General features: G+C 47.9%; 1 long non-coding RNA gene across 1 annotated transcript in view; it reads right to left on the bottom strand.

Annotated features, from left to right (window-relative positions):
- Positions 1-623: 623 nt before the first annotated feature.
- Positions 624-21,457, bottom strand: part of LOC124526800 (uncharacterized) — a 31,488-nt gene continuing 10,654 nt past the window's right edge. The window contains exon 2 of the long non-coding RNA XR_006965743.1: positions 624-1,397. This is a non-coding gene — a long non-coding RNA (uncharacterized LOC124526800). The remainder of the gene's footprint in view (positions 1,398-21,457) is intronic.

The following is a 21,457-nucleotide window of genomic DNA, read 5'->3' as shown; positions in this document are numbered from 1 at the left end:
GAGGGACCAGCAGGCCCATCACAGCAGAGTACAGAATCGCCAGAAGATGTGGGTGGGAGCAAACAGAGCCCCAACTGACTCCTCAACTTGACTTCTCGGCCAGCAGAGCCAGGCAGGAGGCAGTGGAAAAGGACACTTGATTCAGGTCAAAGTCCAGGAAACATGGGGACTGTCACCACTGTCATCCTCTGCTCCCGTGACTGCCCCAGAGGGTCTGGACAGCTGCACCCAGTGTCCTCACTGCCAGGGTCAGCCCTATGGTTCTGGAAGACCTTCTTGAATAAGTGGCCGTGAGTGACCCACCGGAGCGATCCACTCTGAGGGAATCAGAGCGGGTGGGCTGCTGCCTGCTCCCAGGGTCTCTGGCCACAGCAAAAACGACAGAGAGCAAGCAGCCGGCTGGCCCAGGCCGCCCCGGACCTGACCCAGGAGGGGTTATTGCATCTAATAAACCAAGTGCAACAACATTGTTCGGGAGAAAGCGAAAGCCTCACACACTGCTGCTGGGGCTGCAAACAGGTGCAGCGGCTGTGGAAAATGGTTTGGCAGTTCATCAAGTTCAACCCAGAGTTGAACCCGGCAATTCCACCACGGGGTTTATACCCAAAAGACACGAAAGCAGGTGTTTGAACAAAAATTTATACGGGATTGTTCATGGAAGCACCGTTCACAACAGCCAAAAGGTGGAAAGAACCCACAGGTCTATCAACAAGTGAATAGATAAATACAATGTGGCAGATCCACACAATGGAATATTGTTTGGCCACAAAGAGGAGGGAAGGACTGATAGGCGATATGATATGAGCGAACCTTGAAATCATTACGCAAAGTGGAAGAAGCCACATGGGGTAGGATTCCATTTATGTGTAATGTTCAGAACCCACAAATCCATAGAGACAGAAAGATCTGTGGTGGCCCGAGGCTGTGGGTGATAGCAGTGGTGAGTGACTGCTGCTTGATGGGTGTCGCACTTCTGTTAGGGGTGATAACAAATTCTGAAAAATTAAGTCCACGTTCAGCGTGTACTTCATGCCCCTGAATTATCCACTTTGAAATGCTCACAACAATGAAGTTCATGTTGTGTGTATTTCACCACAAGCAGGAACAGAAAAAAAAAAAAAAGAGAGAGACACGAAGAAAAGTTATCCAGCCACTTTCCAAATTCACAAAATTTGATCCACAACAGATTAAATGGCACGTTTCGAGCGGTGAGTCATGATGTGACGTCAGACTTGCCTCGCCGGGAAACAGCATCACGTTTTCAGGCTCCACTCTGGAGAGACCGGTGCCAAAGCAGGACAGCGCCCAGGAGCTCCCACCGAATCACAATCCAGTAAAATCCCTTAGCTTGCCAGGTACAAGTCCCCGGGGGTTCTCTGCGTCTGCGCGCGTGCACCCTGTAAGAGATGGGACCATGACCCTTCCCTCCTATGGGAGAAGAAACTGACTCAGAGGGACAAGGGGCGCTGACTTGTCAAAGGTCGCACAGCCTCCTGACGTGGCATCTCAGTCCCCGTGCCTCCAAATCCCGGGCAGAGAACCTCTGCCCAAGCTCACAGCCCAGTTGCCTGAGCTCAGTGGTGACGTCAGAGGAACTGGTGTTTCTCTATCTCCAAATCTGCCCATGGGGCGGGAGCCGGCACGCTCACAGGCAGTGGGGGAGTGCTAGGAAAGAAAGTACAGCTCAGGGTCTTAAAACCAATACTGGGGATTTTTTTCTTTTTTCTTTCCCTAAGCATAGTCACTTGGATGTGTCCTCTCAAAGAAAACCTCGGGGCACCTGGGTGGCTCAGTTGCTTAAGTGTCCAACGCAGAGCCCGCTTCAGATCGTATGTCTCGCTCTCTCTGCCCCTCCCCCACTCGCTCTCGCTGTCTCTCTCAAAAATACATATTTTTAAAAAATTATAAAAACAAAACCAAAAACAACCCAAGGGCCTAAGCGCTCTTAGATTGAACCAGGTGATATCTGTGTGTGCCAGTGTGTGGACAGAATTTTGTCTCCCCTAAAAACACATTCGAGTCCTAACCCCTGAAGCCGTGAATGTGACAGGTGATTTGGAAACAGGGTCTGTGCAAATGCCATCAAGTTAAAATGGGGTCATACTGGATTAGGGTGGGCCCTCGTCCAGTGACTGGTGTCCTTAGAAGAGGAGGGAAATTTAGACACAGGAAGAAGGCATGGGCAGACAGAGGCCGAGGCTAGAGTGATGCAGGTAACCAGCAGTAGGACGCCAAAGACTGCAGCCAGCCATCGGAAACTGGGAAGAAGCAGAAAAAGATCCTTCCCTTGAGCCTTTGTCTGGACCATGGCCCTGCTGACTTTAGACTTACATCCTCCAGAACAATGAGAGAATAAATAGCCATTGTTCGACCCCCAGTCGGTAGTCATTTGTTATAGCAGCCCCAGGAAATTAACACGGTAAGGAAAATACGATTGAACGTCCTCTGGTTTACACGGCTCCATCTAATGGATGTGCCTGCTATGGGTCCCCCTGACTTCACCATCCACAAGGTGCTAAGCTGGCCTGGGGACGGGAGGCAAGCCGGTCTGCTGGGTCCCTGCACCTGGTTGCTCACGGAGCGGGCACCATCTTCGACAGGCCCTGCCCAGGCCTCAATCCTGGCACCTCTTCTCTCTCTTCCGTCCCTTCCTCGGTGCTTAGGACAGGAAAGCAGCCATAGACAATACGTAAAAGAATGAGCATGGCTGGGTTCTTGTAAAACCTTATTTGTGGACACTGAAATTTGAATTTTCATATCATTTGCATGCATTGTCATGCATTTGCATATCACAAAACATTATTTTTTAAGTGTTTATTTATCTGTTTTGAGAGGGGGGGCAGGGACAGAGAAAGAGAGAGGGAGAGAGAGAATCCCAAGCACCATCCACACTGTCAGTGCAGAGCCCGACACGGGGCTTGAACTCACGAACCGTGAGATCATGACCTGAGCCGAAATCAAGAGTTGGATGTTTAACCAACTGAGCCACTCAGGAGCCCCCAAAACATTCTTTAAAAAAATTTTCCAGGGGCGCCTGGGTGGCGCAGTCGGTTAAGCGTCCGACTTCAGCCAGGTCACGATCTCGCGGTCCGTGAGTTCGAGCCCCGCGTCGGGCTCTGGGCTGATGGCTCAGAGCCTGGAGCCTGTTTCCGATTCTGTGTCTCCCTCTCTCTCTGCCCCTCCCCCGTTCATGCTCTGTCTCTCTCTGTCCCAAAAATAAATAAAAACGTTGAAAAAAAAAATTAAAAAAAAAAAATTTTCCAGGGGCGTCTGGGTGGCTCAGTCCCTTAAGTGTCTGACTTCGGCTAGGTCAGGTCATGATCTCACCGTTTGTGGGTTCGAGCCCCACATGGGGCTCTGCGCTGACAGCTGGGAGCCTGGAGCCTGCTTCGGATTCTGTGTCTCCCTCTCTTTCTGCCCCTCCCCCGCTCATGCTCTGTCTCTACCTTTCTCTCAAAAATAAATAAACATAAAAGAAATTCCAACATTCAAAAATGTGAAAAACTATTCTTTTTCTGCCCCAAAATGAAAACTAGGTACAAAACCAAGCAGAAGGCTAGATTTGGCCCAGGGGCCATAGTTTGCTACCCTGTCCTTCAGCAACCTCATTGGGTCCCCACGGCTGAACGCACCGAGTACACAAAAGGACCCCTGAATCCCCATCTCCAGCCTAGCCTTCTCTCCCTCTGAACTTCAGATACCTCCACCTACGTCCACTTGAATCTCTAACGTGTAGCTTTACAAATGTGACATACTTTGAATACAAGTTTTGATTTCCCTTCCCTAGGTGAAACCAATCCCCTTCCACCGGTCCCCATCTCAGTTAATGGAGTCACCGTTATCAGGCCAAAACTCTGTAGTCATCCTAGACGCCTCTCTTTCTCTCAAACTTCACATCCAATCCATTTTCAAAACCTGTCAACTCTACCTGCAAAATGCAGCCAGACCTGACAACTCCCTACCTCCTCTGCTCTCACCCTCATCCAAGTGACCAGCCCCTCCCAATGCATCTCGGGGTCTCTCACCATCTGTTCTCCACAAGGGCCACCAATGGGATCTTTCCGAGACCCCACCCCCACCCCAATCCTCTGAATGCTCCCTTCCGTTCTTAGAATAAAATCCAACACCTGCAAATCGAAGCCACATGAGAAACCACCTCACACCCAAAACTCAGGATGGCTACTACCACACAAATCAGGAAATGACAAGGGCTGGAAAGCACGTGAGGTCATTGGAACCCTGGCGCATGGCTGGCGGGGAATGCAAACTGTCGCAGCAACGATGGAAAGCAGTACGGTGGTTTCTCAAAAAAAATTTTTTTAAAGAATTAATGTATGATCCAGCAACTCTACTTCTGGGTACATACCCAAAAGACTTAAAGCAGGATCTCAAAGAGATATTTGCACGCCATGTTCACAGGAGTGTTTTTCATTCTAGCCGAGAGATGAAAGTAACGATCTAAGTGTCCCTCAACAGATAAAGGGATAAGCGAAATGTGGCGAACACATACGGTGAAACGTTACTCAGCCTCAAGAAGGAAGGAAATTTGGAAACATGCTACAACATAGATGGATCTTGAGGATATTATGCTAAGGGAGGGGGGGCGGGGAAAGCCAGACACCGAAGGAAAATACAGAACGATTTCACACATCTGAGGTACGTGACTCTAGAGGGGTCAAATCCGTGGAGACAGAAAGTAGAATGCTGGTCCCCAGGGGCTGGGGTTGGGGGAGGTGGGTAGGGAGGTGCTGTTTCATGGGGACAGAGTTCTACTTTTGTAAGATCAAAAGAGTTATGGAGATTGGTTGCACAACAATGTGAATGTCCTACTGAACTGGGGCCCGTGGGTGGCTCAATCGGTTAAGCATTTGACTTCGGCTCAGGTCATGATCTTGTGCTTCATGGGTTCAAGCCCCACATGGGGCTCTGTGCTGACAGCTCAGAGCCTGGAGCCTGCTTCTGATTCTGTGTCTCCTTTACTCTCTGCCCCTCCCCTTCTCATGCTCTGTTTCTCTCTGTCTCTCAAAAATAAATACATATTAAAAAAATTTTTTTTAACGGTTAAGATGGTAAGTTTTATGTTATTCGTGTTTCAGATCCAACCTCTCCCGCGTTCTCTGCTCACCAACTTGACCTGGCCCAACCCCACCTCTGACCTCATTCCCTACCGCCCTGCCCCCCTCCTCCCTCCGCTCTAATGCTTCCGGCCTTCCAGCTGACACGGGTCCCTCTACCTGGAATGTTCTTCCTCCAGATGTGCTCAGGACTTACCCACCAACTGCCACAGACCTCTGCGGAGGGAGACCTCCCCTAACTACCCTTTCTAAAATAGCAACCTCTTTCATTTTATTTTTCTTTGTGGCTCTTCCCACACGTGCCGGTTCTGTTACAAGTGCTATTGTTTGCTTGTCTATTGTTTCTCTCCCCTTTGTGAAGGCAGGGGCTTTTCCAGCTTCGCTCACCACTCTATCTCCAACTCTTGGCACATAGTAGGTGCCCGGTAAATACGGTGTCTGTGGAATGACTTGAAAGAACGAATGTGAGCCTTGCAATGCACCAGAAGATGAGGGCAGGGTCCCCAGGAGCCTTGAGTCACCTACTTTCTGCCCAATACATCCCATTTCCTCCCTGGACGATGGGATCCCTTCAGATGCCTCAAAGACTGAGATGGCAAATAATGGAATCCTATATGCAAGATCCTGTGAGTTCTTCGGTTAAGCGTCCGACTTCAGCCAGGTCACGATCTCGAGGTCTGTGAGTTCGAGCCCCGCGTCGGGCTCTGGGCTGATGGCTCAGAGCCTGGAGCCTGTTTCAGATTCTGTGTCTCCCTCTCTCTCTGCCCCTCCCCCATTCATGCTCTGTCTCTCTCTGTCCCAAAAATAAATAAACGTTGAAAAAAAAAAAAAAATAAATAAATAAATAAATAAATAAATAAAAAAGATCCTGTGAGTTCTTAGCGGAAATAATTACGAAATACGCAATGCCAGATGTTCGCAGAGTAAAGATCTTTGTCCTGGTAGATACAAAAATGGAAACGCAGGGGCGCCTGGGTGGCTCAGTCCGTTGTGTCCGACTTCGGCTCAGGTCATGATCTGGCAGCTTGTGAGTTTCAGTCCCGCATCGGGGGAGCCTGCTTCCGATTCTGTGTTTCCCTCTCTCTGCCCCACCCCTGCTCGTGTTCGGTCTCTCTCTGCCTCTCAAAAATAAATCAATGGAAAAAAAAAAAAGAAAAAGAAAAGAAAAGAGAAAAGAAACACAAGCTGTTCTTCCATTTTCTCCAACCATGAGTGAGGCTGCTGGTCTGGGGTCAGGACACCTGGACTCTAGCACCAGTCCACCAATTGCCTGCTGTGTGACCTCAGGCAAACCACTTTCCCTCTCTGGGCCTCAGATATTTTTTTCTGGTCCTATAAAAGGACCAGGCTGGTGTCCCACAGGTCCCTTCCTACTTGAGCATTCTAGCAAATTTGAATAGTTGTAGTTCATCCTGTCTTCAAGCTTTTTGAGATTTTAAGTCCACGTCAAGCTTTTAATTAATCAGATTCCTTTTTAATTCTCTCATCAGTTGGTAATGAAATAACGGCGAAAAAAAAAAAAAAATAGCCCCTTCTACCCAGGAGTAAAACCACAATGATTCATGACTTGCTAAACCCAAATTTAACAGGGGAGGGGAGGGAATACAGAAGACTAAGGAAATTTACTGGTTCTTGGAATACGGAACTTCAACTCAAAACTGCATTATTCACAGCAACATCATGACAAGAGGCTGTGTTTCTCACAAGGGCGTAAGATGTAATCCCTCAGGCATTCAGATGATATTAGAATGATGGAGTCCCATCCTGTCAATAAAGTGGATAATCTCCATCTTCAGGAAGGCCGAGCCCGGGTCTCAAGGGAAGGGCACAGAGAATGAAACTTTTCTGGGAGCAGTTCCCGGGGTTGGGACATAAAGTGCCCAGGGTTGGGAAGGGTGCCGTGGGTGACTCGGAGCCCTTCCCCACAAGCTGTCTCAGAAGCCACTGAAGTGAAGCAGGAAGCAGAGAAGGCAGGCCTGGGCACCCCATGCTCGGGGGTTGGCACGGGGGCACCAGGGACTTTCGGCGGGTGCTGTAGGAAAGTTACCAAGTGAAACCTGGGGACTCGAGAGAATTCATGTGCTTTCCTGAAAAAGAGCCTAAAGGCACATAGGCCAAAAATAGGTGAGTGTGTGTGTGTGTGTGTGTGTGTGTGTGTGTGTAGCAGGTTCCTGGTGATTTAGAAAGACAAGCTGTGGCTCTCCCCCGTCCTTGTATGTCTGAGTACACCTGGCAGAGAACGACGTAAGTCCCCACAAGCTAATTTGCGTGGACCAAGCAGCTCAGGTGAGTGCCTGAAACAAAGAGAGAGTTAGGCCAACAAGCTTGGCCACCCCCTCAAAAAAATAAATCACTCCTATCATCAAAGGTGTTTTATATTATAAAATATAAACATATTTACATGTATATAAAATAGAAAACTTTATATTTACAGTCTACTCTGCTCCTTGTGACCAGAATTTATCCCAATGGGATAAAGCCACCCGAACTACAAGTGAAAATAAAAGGAATTGTTTTCATCCCAAATATAAAACACTGGTCGAAGCAGCTTAGGGGCCCATCGCCGCCACCACCACTGAGATGACCTCAGTTTTCTGAGAGCCTCAGAGGATCCAGAATCATTCTGGCCTTCTGAGGACTCCTTAGTGTTTTGGCACAACAAACACACAAATGAGATGATTTCACACAGTTCTGTAGATAACAGAGGCCATTCCTTGAGTGTGACTAAAGGCTATCAGGACAGGAGAAGAAGACCCGAGTGGATCACTGTGGAAAGGCCATGTTCATGAACCCATGTGGTGTGCTCTCTGGGCATGCCCAGAGATAACTAGAGCTGGCACTATTTAGATACAACCAGACATACAAGAAAACATGATATCATGAGTGTGAGCCAAGAAACAAAAGAAATACCCACAAAGATTTTAGATATTTGAATTACTAGATATAGACCAAAACAATTCTGGCTACGATATTCAAAGAAATAATCAAAAAGCTTGAAAATTTCTGCAAGGAAATTTATTGAAAGGGTCACAATTGATATTAAAAAGAGCTCAGAAGCACGTCTAGATGTGAAAAATGCATTAGTTAAAATTAAAGACCCAGTGGGTAGTTTGACCGCGTGTTAGACATAGCTGAGGAGAGTTTGTATGCTGAAAGTAAAGCAGAAGAAGTTATCAAGGTTTTAGTATGGGGAGACAAAAAGATTAAAAAGACAGAAGAGGGGGTCATAGAATATACAGTGAATAAACCTAACATACATTTAATTGAAGTATCAGAAGGCATAAAAAAACAGAAAGTCACAGAAAAAATATTGAATATATAACGATGTATAATTTTCCAGAACTGATGAGAGACACTCAAGAATCCATAGAATCAAGAAGACCAATTAATCCCAACCAAGCAAGACAATGAAAAAGAAATCCTTATTTTCAGAAAAGAGGAAGGAAGGAAGGAAAGAAGGAGGGAAGGAAGGAAGGAAAGCAGAGAGGGAGGGAGGGAAGGAAGGAAGAGAAAGAAAGAAAGAAAGAAAGAAAGAAAGAAAGAAAGAAAGAAAGAAAGAAAGAAAAGAAAAGAAAGAAAGGAAGGAAGGAAGAAAACAAAAGAGGGAGGAAGGGAGCTAGGAAAGGAGGGAAGGAAGCGGGGAGGGAGGGAAGGAGGGAAAGAAAGTCTGAGAAGTAAAGAAAGTGCTTTTGAAGAAGCTGTAGACTCAGTCAACTGACTTCTCCAAAGCCACAATGGAAGCCAGACATTTGTGTAATGCTCAGTCTGCCGAAAGAAAACCATAGATCCTCTATCCATGGACAATGTCCTTCAAAAATGACAGTGAAGCATGGATATTTGGGGACATGAAAACAAACAAAAAGCAAGAGCATTCACCACCGGCAGATCGGTATCAACAAGCAAAAGTAGAATAACCCAGACGGAAGAGGTGCAAGAAGGAATGAGAATTGAAGAAAGATGAATATCTTCACGTGAAAAAGTGGCTGGATTTTCATCACGTCAGAAGCGAATTTGGAGCCACCTAAGCCCAGGCTCCCTCACACATGAGCAACGGACTTGGAGGAGCCTTGGGCAGATCTCAAGGAGATCATGCAAGAAGCCATCCTCCAGGGCAGCCGGAGCTGAACCAGCGAGGTCCACGCAGTGACGGACCAGGAGAGGAGGAATATATTCTGGTAAAGTGCGGTGAAGGCAAACTGGGTTTCCAGATCGGAGCGAAAAACCAAAAGTCACGGGGACATCTGCAGTTGCAGGTGCTGGTTTGCAACAAGGGTGACGCTCTCGTGACACCGTCCACTGTGCCCTAGGGTGGGAAACCTCGGGGATCTGTTTATCCAACATTGTTCCTAATCACCTAATCTCCCAGTAATCAGTGAAGAAAACGCCACCCAAAGGGGGGAAAAAAAAGTGTGTGCATTCATGAAAGTGGGAGATGACGAAGGCAGGGCACAGAGTGGCAGCTGCAGGGGGAGGGGAGCAGCTGCGTGTGTTTTGGAGAGAAACATAGATCGGTTACAAATGGATAGCACCCAGCGGGAACCCAGACCCCAGAGGAGGAAAAACTGCTGGGTGAAGGTGCCCTTGGCCCCCACCATGGAGCAGAAGCAGTAGCGGGATCCTGTGCACCTGAATGTGGACAGGAAACACACAGTGATGGACTGCACAGAGCGCCCAGCAGAAGAGAGATGCTTAGCAACCCATGTGGACCATCAACCACAGAATCTCCATGGATATCACCAGGAATCGGATGCCCCCCCCCACATATCTTGGCACATCAAAGCCCCTGGAGCATGTATAACCCCAGGGGAAACATGGGAACCCTAAAATAACATGGAAAGGTGGGGATTCAAACTAGGAGTTAAGGGATGCCTGAGTGGCTCAATCGGTTGAGGGTCCAACTCTTGATGTCTGCTCAGGTCATGATCTCACGGTTTGTGGGATTGAGCCCAGCATCTGGCTCTGCACTGACAGCAAGGAGACTGCGTGGGAGTGTCTCTCTCCCTCTCTCTCTCTGCCCCTCACCTGCTCGCGTGGTCTCTCTCTCTAAATAAATCAGCATTAAAAAATGGGAATTAAATTCAGCTAACGAGGAATAAAATAAGTTCCTCTTGTTGCAGTGAATAAATAAACAACTGGAGGTGAGCTTTGCAAAGGGGTTGGAGATTATGCAAGAGTATGGACAGGCAAAAGCAGAAGAGGTCACCATCATCACTGTTCGCAGCGTAGCTCGTACCTCTCAGACTGGTGGGGCTTGGGAATCAAAGAAGGGGGTGGGGAGAGGACGAAGGCAGAGGGAGATGCCGTGCCCGACTCCAGTTCCTGGGACACAGATGGCAAGCTTGGAGAGAAAGCCAGCCGTGCCTGCCTCGCTCAATATTAAGCATCAAATAAACATTCACGGAATGACTGAATGGTAGGAACACAGCAAATATTTGTCGAATAAACCCACATATCATGTGTATTATATCTACACACAGTTTGTTAAAGCAACGTAATGTTATTGGACGGCGAAATAGACAAATGGTGTTTAAATTTGTATTTAAACTCCCAATCCCACCATCCCATGAAATCAAAGCACTGAATTTTTCGGTGTTCTGTCCTGTCGTCATTCTGGATAAAGGCGGAATCAGAACATCCAGCCATATTTGTTTTCCTGAAAAAGCTTTCTTTCTCTTGCAACAAGCACTTGCAGGGACAGCCATGAATCTCCTTTGGCAGGCCTCTCACGCTGATGTCCACTGATGTCCCCACGGTCGCCAGTGGAAGGTCGCCACGGTCTGGCTCACTCCATCAGCCCACGGCCTCCTGGCCCTGCGGGCCTGGGGGCACAGGCCGCCTATGGTGGAAGCTGTCTTGCCCTGAGCAGAAGAAGGACCTACCCTTTTTTTTTTTTTTTAAGCTTATTTATTTTGAGAGGGTGGGGAGAGGCGGAGAGACAGGAAAAAAGAGAGAATCCCAAGCAGGCGCCAGATTCGGCACTGAGCCCGACGAGGGGCTCAATCTCACTACCGTGAGATCATGACCTGAACCCAAATCAAGAGTCAGATGCTTAACCAACCGCACCACCCAGGCGCCCCCAGAAGGACCCATTCTGGTCCTGACACTGGCACCACCATCCATCCGTCAGCAGTCGGGGCTTCTGGTCCCCTTCTGGGTGGATGATCTTGGAGATGCCTTTCAGCTTGAGTGTCTGATGATTCTGAGCTTCTTTGATCGAAGTGCTGATTGTCACGGGGGATTGATTCCGAACTCGTGTGTCAGCAGTGAAACCGACATGTGAAGAAGTCCTCTCTCTTCCCAGGTCAGGAAACCCGGACACTAGAAAGCTCTCCAGCCCAGCTGGTGAGCCAGGCGTTAGCTTCCAGTCCCCACCCCCGGGCCTTCCAAAGAAGAGGAGAAACTCCCGGGAGGAGACCAGAGGGCGAGAGATAGGCACAAGCCTATGCATTTCCTTCCGTCTGTTCAGCAGCACTGCCTCTACCAGTGGCCAGGTCTTCCATGGCTCCAGTTTTTTGCCGATGACCTCTGTCTCTGGGTCCTTTGTCCTGGCAGCCAGGAGGTGCTCACAGGGCCCGTCATTACTAATCTCTGAGTTGTTTAATGGCCTCTATTTGGCTTCTCAGTTTCCCCCTCCCAACACCCTGCCTTTTATTCCCTCTGTTCTAAAAACTTACAGGGACTCGGGTGCCTGGGTGGTTCAGTCAGTTGAGCGTCTGACTCCAGCTCAGGCCGTGATCACACAGTTCGAGGGTTCGAACCCCCTGTCGGGCTCTGTTCTGATAGCTCAGAGCCCGGAGCCTGCTTCCAATTCTGTGTCTCTTTCTACCCCTCCCCCACTCATGCTCTGTCTCTGTCTCTCTCTGTCTCAATAATAAATAAACATTAAGAAAAAAAATTTTTTAACTTACAGGGGCTCTATTTGCCCAAATGGGCATTGATGGGACACTGGAGAAGCCCAGAAACAACCATGCCTCCCCCTCACGCCCCCAACCCCTAACGAAGTCCCCTCTGGACAGGTGACTGTGTGTCAATGGAAGGCCTCACATAGGGTGATCAACTCATCGTAATTTGCCCAGGGCATTCCCAGTTTTAGAACTGGAAATCCCCAGCCCAGGAAACCACTCAGTCCTGAGCAAACTGGGGTGGCTGGTCACCAAATTACCTCAACCGGATGGTTCTGAGGAACAGAAAAAGACTGTCTTCAGAATGAATAAACTCATCAGAGAGGGTCAGAAGCTGGCAAGTTCCTGGTTCTTGGTGTCATGAACAGAGAGCCCTGGATGCAGGCTGGCCACCTGTGCTGTGCACCCGAGAAGTCACTCAAGCTCTCTGGGCCCCGTTCCTGCAGAGTGGAGAGTAAGTCCTCTTATGTTACATCTCAGGCACATACACGCCCCCCCCCGCCCCGAATTACTAGGCAACTCAGAGGGAAGTCTCAGAAAGCACCTGGAAAGGCAAGGAGCGGTAGACTGTGACGGTCGCTTCATATTACTCTTTAACAGTGACTGCAAGGGGATCAGTCGTGCTCCTGCGGTGTGAATGCACAGGTGCATTCCTCATCTCACAGCTGGACCTTGAAGGCCTGCAGCATTTCTCGGGAGAGCCCTTCTCTGGCCTTGCCCTTCTCCTGGCTTCTTCTGCCAGGAGCCCACCTTCACCCCCGAGCACCGGTAGCTCTCTCCCAGAGGCCAGAGTGATGGGTGATGATGGTTCCAGGGAAGTGACTGCACACGCTGGCCCCCACCCCCTGCCCCAAGGATGCTGGGGGATAATCTCATTTTCCAGAATGATAAAACCTTGTGGGGAAAAGGGATTAAGTAAAGATTAACAGCCCACTGGGCACATAACCATACCGCCTTCTAGAAAACAAAAGATGTCTGTGTGTCTTCTCTTCCTGTGTAACATCACAATTGCCTGATGATAATCTAGCTCGAGCAAAAGGAAGATGATATTCGCAGCTCTGGCTGCAGCTTGGGCCCCAAATGCATTAAGACTCTTGATCGGGGGAGGGGCGGGGGCGCCTGGGTGGCTCAGTTGGTTAAGCATCTGGCTCAGGTCATGATCTTAGGTCTGTGGGTTTGAGCCCCTCGTCGGGCTCTGTGCTGACAGCTCAGAGCCTGGAGCCTGCTTCAGATCTGTGTCTCCTTGTCTCTCTGCCCCTCCCCTGTTCGCGCTCTGCTTCTCTCTCTCTCTCTCTCTCTCAAAAATAAATAAACGTTAAAAAAAAAAAAAGACTCTTGATGGGGGAGTTTGGCCTGCCACGTCCTAGCATTATGAGTGGGGTAACCAGACACTATCAGATATTGAAGCAGTAAAATAATAAACTTCCCACTTGGGAGACACAAATCCATATCATGCTCCAAGGGAGGTCACAAAGCCTGGTCTTCCCTGGTTGTGAGCGTCCGAGCCCCTTATTAAAGCACTTTCCGCTTTCCTCTGAGTCTGTCCTGAAGTGATCCTGTGTCCAGGGCCACTGGCACCTACAGCCACGACCCTCAGCATGCCCCAGACCATGTCAGTTCTGGCTCTGTCATTCTTCATTGGGTCCATCGGGGGTAGAAACCTACCAATGGGAGGTCAACTCCTCCCTTTTCCAGACTCAGTGACATTTATTGGCTTCCACTCTGTGCACAGTCGCAAATATTACTTTTTCCAATTATTGTGTCCTTTAGCATAGGGATTACTATCTTTACTAAATAGATGGATATGGTAGGCAGAATAATGGCCCCCAAAGATGCCCATGCCCTAATCCCTGGAGCATGGCAAACAGACTTTGCAGATGTGATTAAAGATCTTGAAACGGGGCGCCTGGGTGGCGCAGTCGGTTAAGCGTCCGACTTCAGCCAGGTCACGATCTCGCGGTCCGTGAGTTCGAGCCCCGCGTCGGGCTCTGGGCTGATGGCTCAGAGCCTGGAGCCTGTTTCCGATTCTGTGTCTCCCTCTCTCTCTGCCCCTCCCCTGTTCATGCTCTGTCTCTCTCTGTCCCGAAAATAAATAAACGTTGAAAAAAAAAAAATTTAAAAAAAAAAAAAATAAAGATCTTGAAACGAATCCTTGCTCTGAAATATGTGGATGGGCTCTAAATCCAATCACAAATGTTCTTACAAGAGGGAGGCAGAGGGAAGGAAGGCAACATAACCACTGAAGCAAGACGCTATGCCGCTGGCTTTGAAGACAGAGGAAGGGGCCAAGAACCAAGAAATAGAAAGAATGCAGCCGTGCAAGCTGGAAAAGCCAAGGAAACAGACTCACCCTACAGTCCCCAGAGGAATCACTGCCTTGCCATGATTTGGGCCCAGTGAAGTTGATTTCAGACCTCTAGAATTATAAGAGAAGAAACGTGTATTGTGTATTGTTTCAAGACGAGTCTGTGGTAATATATTCCGGCGGCAACAGGAAGCTGATAAATTGAGCACAGAGGTTTTCTCTCACTGGCTGCGTGCCACTCGGCAGGTGAGTGGAGCTGGCATGCACACCCCGGCCTTTTCTAAACCTCACATGGTTTCTGTTACACCACATGGCTTCCGAGACTGCCACCGTTCGGGATGTGATCATTCCCCATTTGAAATTCATCGAAGGAGAGGGAAGTGCGAGAAAGAGACGGACCATTGAATTGGATCCCTTCCTCAAACTCTCCATTGGGAAACTGAGAAGCACCAAATAAAACTTGGGCTAAGACAGGTCATTTTTAAAGATGTCGTTAAAGGCAATTTTGTGCTTTGTTTTCTCTGGTCACGTTGTGGTCTTTGCACCGCAGGACAGAACGCTGATCTGGTTGTGCCCACCTGCTCACCTAGAGCGCTGGACTTACGGAAAGGTGTGAAAGACAAGGGGAGTGTCCCTCGGGAGCCCTGCTAATTAACAGAATGTGAATGGAGTAGATGTAATCCAGGGCTTTACAATCCAGGGCTCTGGTCTTGAAGTTCAGGGGATGCCTTTCCTAAAAGGAGACCTGAAGGCCGGCACGTCATTAAGAGACGTTGCTCACCTGTCTAGAGCTCATTCTTGAGACCTGTTCACCAGGCATGTGTTGAATTCTCCCTTTCTTTTTTAGCTCCTCCGAAAACCCTAGAAAGGTATACTAGGAAGGGATCTTGTTTCATTTAACAAAGAATCTGAGGCTCAGAGAGGTTAAGGAATGACTCAAGTGCTCCTGGTTACAAAATCTGATGGGTCGTTATGGCTTGAAGGGGTGACGGAAGCTTTTCTTACTTTCTTTTTTTAAATTTTTTAGTGTTTGTTTATTTTTGAGAGGGGGGGGGAGACAGACAGAGTGAGGTGGGGGAGGGGGGAGAGCAGAGCGAGAAGGAGACACAGAATCCAAAGCAGGCTCCGGGCTCTGAGCTGTCAGCACAGAGCCCGATGTAGGGCTCAAACCAATGAACCATGAGATCATGGCCTGAGCCAAAGTTGGACGCTCAACCCACTGAGCCACGCGGGCACCCCGGCTTTTCTTACTTTCTTAAAGCTCTTGATGGACGAGTTATGAGCATCTGTCCCTTTATCATCTCCTGAGAAAACAATTTATCGTGAAAGTCTGTAACTATGCAGTGTTGTTTTTATATATGAAAACTCCACTAGACCCTATTCCCTTTAATACAGAAATGTTGACCTTGCCTTGCTTTAATAATCTACATGTTGACATATAAATGCATGTCTGGTTAGATGCATCCTGCTTGGACGCGATGCCTTTGTATTATTTGAGGGGTCGCAACACATTTGGTATCCTGGGTTGAAAAGAGAAAAATAAAAGCAAAGACCCCCAGTCAGAAGATGAGGGCATGTCAAAGCTTCATGTTGGGGAGCTTCTCTTTTCGTTTTGGGCACCTTTACCTTAAGCAAAGTTCTCATGCCACAAACACTGGGAAATGTAAGTTGGGAAGGTCCCTCTAGTTGATTAAACTCTCTCATTCTTTTCCACGGCTCCCCCACCCCAAAACCCTGAAATCCCCTTATCAGCTCTTATAACTACAACAGAAGGAAACAAGCATTTTCTAAGCCCTTAATTCTATTCCTACCAAACCTCCCTCACTGTGTCAGGCTTCCTGTCTCTTTAACTCAATCTTTACCCCTGGTTTGAAAGCCACCAAAGATGCCAGGGATTCTCTGTAGCTGGGACTCGCCTGGCTTGTGTTAAGGAGGGGGTTGAGGAGGGCTGTCTGAAGCCCACCTTGGGGTGCCAGTGAGAAATCAAAGTAAAAGATTATTGACGGCACAGGTGGCCATCCTCCACCAAGACGGGGTCCTGCCGATGCAGCCACAACGCTCAGCTCATTGAGCCTCAGTGACAAGACATTCTTGTGAGATCTCTGCTCAGGGCTCACACCTTTCACTTGGCAAGTCCTCCCAGAAACCGGCCGTATGCCCCACAGACAAGAAGGTAGGAGTTTAAATAACATGGCAGAGGAAATCCGGAGCCATCCATAAAGTCTAATTCCCCAAACCAGGGGACTTTGCCGAGGGAAACATGCTTATTTCATCACTGACATCCCCTGGCAGAGAACTCTCAGTCCAGGGAAGCAGTGGGAGTCCCTACAAGCAGGAGAAATCACCTGTTACTTTAGCACACCCCTGGTTTCTTCTCACAGGTGACAGTTTGATGGCATTAGACATCATCTTCTCCATCCTTGCCTTTCTGTTTCAAGATGTTCTCTTGGGAAACGCTGATCAAATTTTGATGAGCTAAAAGTACACACTCCCTTAAACCCAGCTAAATGCAGAGATCCCCAGGTTTGCTTTGAGGAATCCACTGGACTGATGGTAACCTACTTAAGATTCAGCAGCTATTCCATTGGGTTGAATTCAACAAATGGTTACTGAGTGGCACTGTGGCCAGGCTCTGCAGAGCTCAGAGTCTACTGGTTGTCTCTGACCTCATGGAGCTCCCAGTCTAGCTGGGAAGACAAATTTAAATAGGGAATCACATGTGCGATGACGTTTGCTGAGGGCACTATAAATAGCAAGGGGGATTAAAGCTAATCTAAACGGCCAGCTGCTGGCGTGGCCGCTGCCCACTGCAGCAAATTGAAGCCAGAAAGAGAACCAAAGAAAATGCAGGAAATGTGCCTGAAAGAAAATAATAATAGCATAGTGGCCACACACAATGGTGGCCAGGTTTTTTTTTTTTTTTCCAAGTCCCAGAGAAGCATCCATTCATTTTTATTTTGTGAGATTGAAGCCGTAATAGCTGGGTGTACAAAGAATTTCCTGTAGATTAATATGAAGCTGGAAGGAGTTGATAGACTTCAGGCAGCGATTTGGGCTATTAATCCAGCCAGTCATTCATTAACCCTCAGGAAGTTTTCTATGCCAAAGTCATTATTATTATTATAAACTAAACCCAAAGCCCCAAATGGGTGTATGGCTACTTTTCTCTCCAGGATGCTCAGTGTCTGAGTCAGCCAGGGAGCCTGAATCATTTCCTACACTCCCCTCTGGTTCGTGGGGAGTTGGCTTCGTACAATGCATGGCTGCTGCAGGAATCCAGCAAAGAGCCCTTTTGAGAGGTAACTGCCACTGTTGTACTTTTTAGGAGGTCCTGAGTGGCCAGGGCAGGCTGCCCGTTGTCCCCCCAATTTCTGTTCTTCTACCCTGCTGTCCTGTAACATTTTAGCTGCCAACATGGCTGCCTTGCTCAAGACTACATTTCCCAGCCTCCTTTGAGGCAGATATGGTCACAGGACTGAGTAATGTTAATGGAAGTGAAAGGCTGAAAGGAGAGGACAAGAACTGAAGCAGTGCCCCAGACACAGAGATGGAAAGCCCTTACTGAGGCTGCAGAACTGACCTGGCAGCCCTGAACTGCTGACCTCTGCCCTGTTGCATGGGAACGAGATCAACTTCCACCTTCTGCCTTGGTGCTTGGGCACATCTTTGTTACAGCAGCTAAGCCTGTACTCCTACAAACACAATGACTCCTGAGCAAGCCCTCTGGCCTCAGATCGGGCCCCTTCCCATAGCCTACATCATGTTCTGATACTTACAGGCAGTGACTTTTATTCTAGCATAAGTAATGTGGGGCACACGGTATATAATGGCTGTGTTTGGGGGGGGGTTCCCCCATTATCTCCTATAATTCTCTTAACAGCCCTATGTGCTTGGTATCACTGGGGTCCCATTTCAAACATGAGGTAACCAAGGCACAAATATTTCAAGAAACTTGCCCCACGTTTTCACAAGCAAGTAGGTACTAGAGTAAGGATTTAAGCCCGGGCAGTGTAGCCACCTCTTCTTCCCTATGCTGCCTCCAGCTAGGAAGATGCTATGTTCACATAAACATTAGGGGCGCCCGGGTGGCTCAGTCGGTTGAGCGTCCGACTTGGGCTCAGGTCATGATCTCGCGGTTTGTGAGATCGAGCCCCACGTCGGGCTCTGTGCTGACAGCTCGGAGCCCTGGAGCCTGCTTTGGGTTCTGTGTCTCCCTCTCTCTGCCCCTTCCCCGCTCATGCTCTGTCTCTCTCTGTCTCTCAAAAATGAATAAACGTTAAAAAAAAAAAATTAAACAAGTCCAGAAAATCCTGGAACATTTGCTCCGTGTGCAGGTAACCCACACATCTCTTGGCTTTTCTAAAGGCACCATTGATCAGCCACGCTCAAAAGCTCTTCCTGGTGGCTCAGCTGCTCCACATTGATCGAATTCCTACTGTGTGGCAGGCACTGAGTTTGACACTGGGGACATAAAAAATGGATAATACGATCCAGGTTTCAAGGAACCTACTCTTCGGTGGTAAAAAAAAAAAAAAAAAAAAAAAGACTTGAATGGATTATTTCAGTAGAATGAACGTGGCAAATTATAGCGTGCCTAAAATGTCCCTGAAGACTATCACATTTTGCTTTTCCAAGGCTTCTCAAAGGGTCAGGAATCACACAGTTGGTACCTGAAGGGGAAGGTAAATAAAAGAACATCTGCCGAGACCCCGTGTTACTTCATAATACATGTTACCTACTCTAATTCTTAGCCCAAAACCAAGGGGTACAATTTTATCCCCATTTTACAGATGAGAAAAGTGAGGCCAACAGAACCTAAGTAATGTTCCCAAATGCCTACACCCTTGCAGCAAAGGCAGGATTTAAATCCAGGTTTCTCTGGAGAGCCCACGGGAATTTTTTTTTGGTTGGTTGGTTTTCGTTTGGTTTGGGTTGGTCTTTAGTTGAGGTATAATTGACATATAATATTATATTAGTTTCAGGCATACAACATAATGATACGACGTTTATATATATTGTGAAATGATCACCATAGTGCGTCTAGTTAACATCGATCACCCATGCATAGTCATAAATTCTTTTTCTTGTGATGAGAACTTTTAAGACCCACTCTCTTAGCAACTTTCAAATATGCAATATAGTATTATTAACTGCAGTCCCCATGCTGTACATTACATCCCTGTGACTTACTTATTTTATGATTGGAAGTGTGTACCTTTTGACCCCCTTTACCCAATTCACCGTCCCTCCACCCTTCGCTTCTGACGTCACTAGTCTGTTCTCTGTGTCTACGAACTTGAGTTTTTGTGTGTTTTGCTTTTTAGATTCCACACATAAGTGAAATCATACAATATTTGTTTTTCTCTGTCTGACTTATTTCACTTAAGGTAATATCCTCAAGGTCCCATCCATATTGTCACAAATGGCAAGACCTCCTTCTCTTTTATGGCTGAATCACATTCCATTGTATATAAACATACGCCACGTTTCATTACTCATTCATCTGTCAATAGACACTCAGGTTGCTTCCACGTGTTGGCTATTGTAAATAACACTGCAATGAACATGGGGGTACACATATCTTTTTGGATTATCGTTTTCATTTTCTTTGGATAAAAACCCGGAAGTAGAATTGCTGCATCATACGGTAGTTCGATTTTTAATTTTATGAGGAACCTCCATACTAGTTTCCATAGTGGCTGTACCAATTAACATTCCCACCAACAGTGCACGAGGGTTCCCTTTTCTCCACAGCCTCACCAGGTCTTGTTCTTTCTTGTCTTTTTGATAAATAGCCATTCTGACAGGTGTGAGGTGATACCTCACTGTGGTTTTGATGTGCATTTCCCTGACGATGAGTGATGTTTAGCGCCTTTCGTGTACCTGTTAGCCGGCTGGATGTCTTCTACGGAAAAATGTGTCTTGAGATCCTCTGGCCATTTTTTTCCCTCCCTTTTTTGCCACCCCCAGCTTTACTCAGATGCAATTGACATCTAACGCTGTGCAATTTAAAGTGTACTATGGGTTATCTGATAAAATTATATATTGCAAAATGATTACCACCATAGTTTCATCTGACACCTGCCTCACAGCACATAACCTCTGGCCATTTTTTAATCAGATTGCTTTTTGCAATTGAGTTGTATGAGTCCTTTCTGTATTTTGGATGTTAGCACCTTATCAGATACATAATTTGCAAATATATTCTCCCATTCAGTCGGCTGTCTTCTCGTTTTGTTGATGGCTTCCTTTCCTGTGCAGAAGCTTTGTAGTTTGATGTTAGAGCCCATGTTTTATCAAATGCTCCCAGAATGAGAAATAGGTTGATCCTCAGACTGGGGAATTTTTCTTCTCTCAAGTCTTCCGACTGGAACACAAAACACCCAGAACATGGAAACAGCTCGGAGAAAGGGCTTTATAAAACATTCTTTATAAACTGGTGCTTTGTATCAGTCTCAGGGAGAAAATGTCTCTTGTTGGCAGGAGGGAAAAAGCCAAGATTATGGGCGAGTGTTGTCTGCGCTCCCTGCTCCTTTGAGGAGCTGCTTCTCCCCCAGCCGATGAGGTTCTGGGGGGGCTGAGTCATGGCACCTGGCCCTCTAAGGAGGAGGTGACAGTGGCACAGGCCTGGCCAGACACAGTACCCATCACTCCTGCCAACCTGGAGGGCTGAGGGGCATGTGACCAGGCAGGGCCACCGAGCTCACCCATGACTTTGACACGATGCTGTTAGGAGAAAGAGAAGCTCCCTCTGCCCATCTGGGCATCAAGCCTGGGAGTGAGGCAGCTCCCTCCTTTGGCAGGTTGACAATGGATCTGCGGCCAGAGCCGGAACGAGTGATGCCTGGGCGAGCCGACCTGCGGGGACAGAGGAGAGGCGGAGCCGTTCCCCGCCCGTTCATTCCTGAGCCCACTTCCTGACTTTTCTTTCTTTTTCTTTTCTTTTTTTTTTTTTTAAGTTTATTTAGTTTGAGAGGGACAGAGCGTGTGCAAGAGGGGCAGGGGCCGAGAGAGAGGGAGAGAGAATCCCAAGCAGGCTCTGCACTGTCAGCACTGAGCCCAATGCAGGGCTTGAATTCACCAACTGTGAGATCATGGCCCGAGCCGAGATCAAGAGTGGGACACTTAACCCTCGGAGCCACCCAGGCACCCCCCCCTGACTTTTCTAATGATAG

The sequence above is a fragment of the Lynx rufus genome, unplaced genomic scaffold (assembly GCF_022079265.1).
Source record: "Lynx rufus isolate CCGP_SWC_20201006 ecotype Redwood Valley unplaced genomic scaffold, mLynRuf1.p SCAF_5, whole genome shotgun sequence".
In the NCBI taxonomy this organism is placed as follows: Eukaryota; Metazoa; Chordata; class Mammalia; order Carnivora; family Felidae; genus Lynx; species Lynx rufus.
Note: the sequence above shows the minus strand (reverse complement) of the source record. Positions and strands in the feature narration are given on the sequence as shown.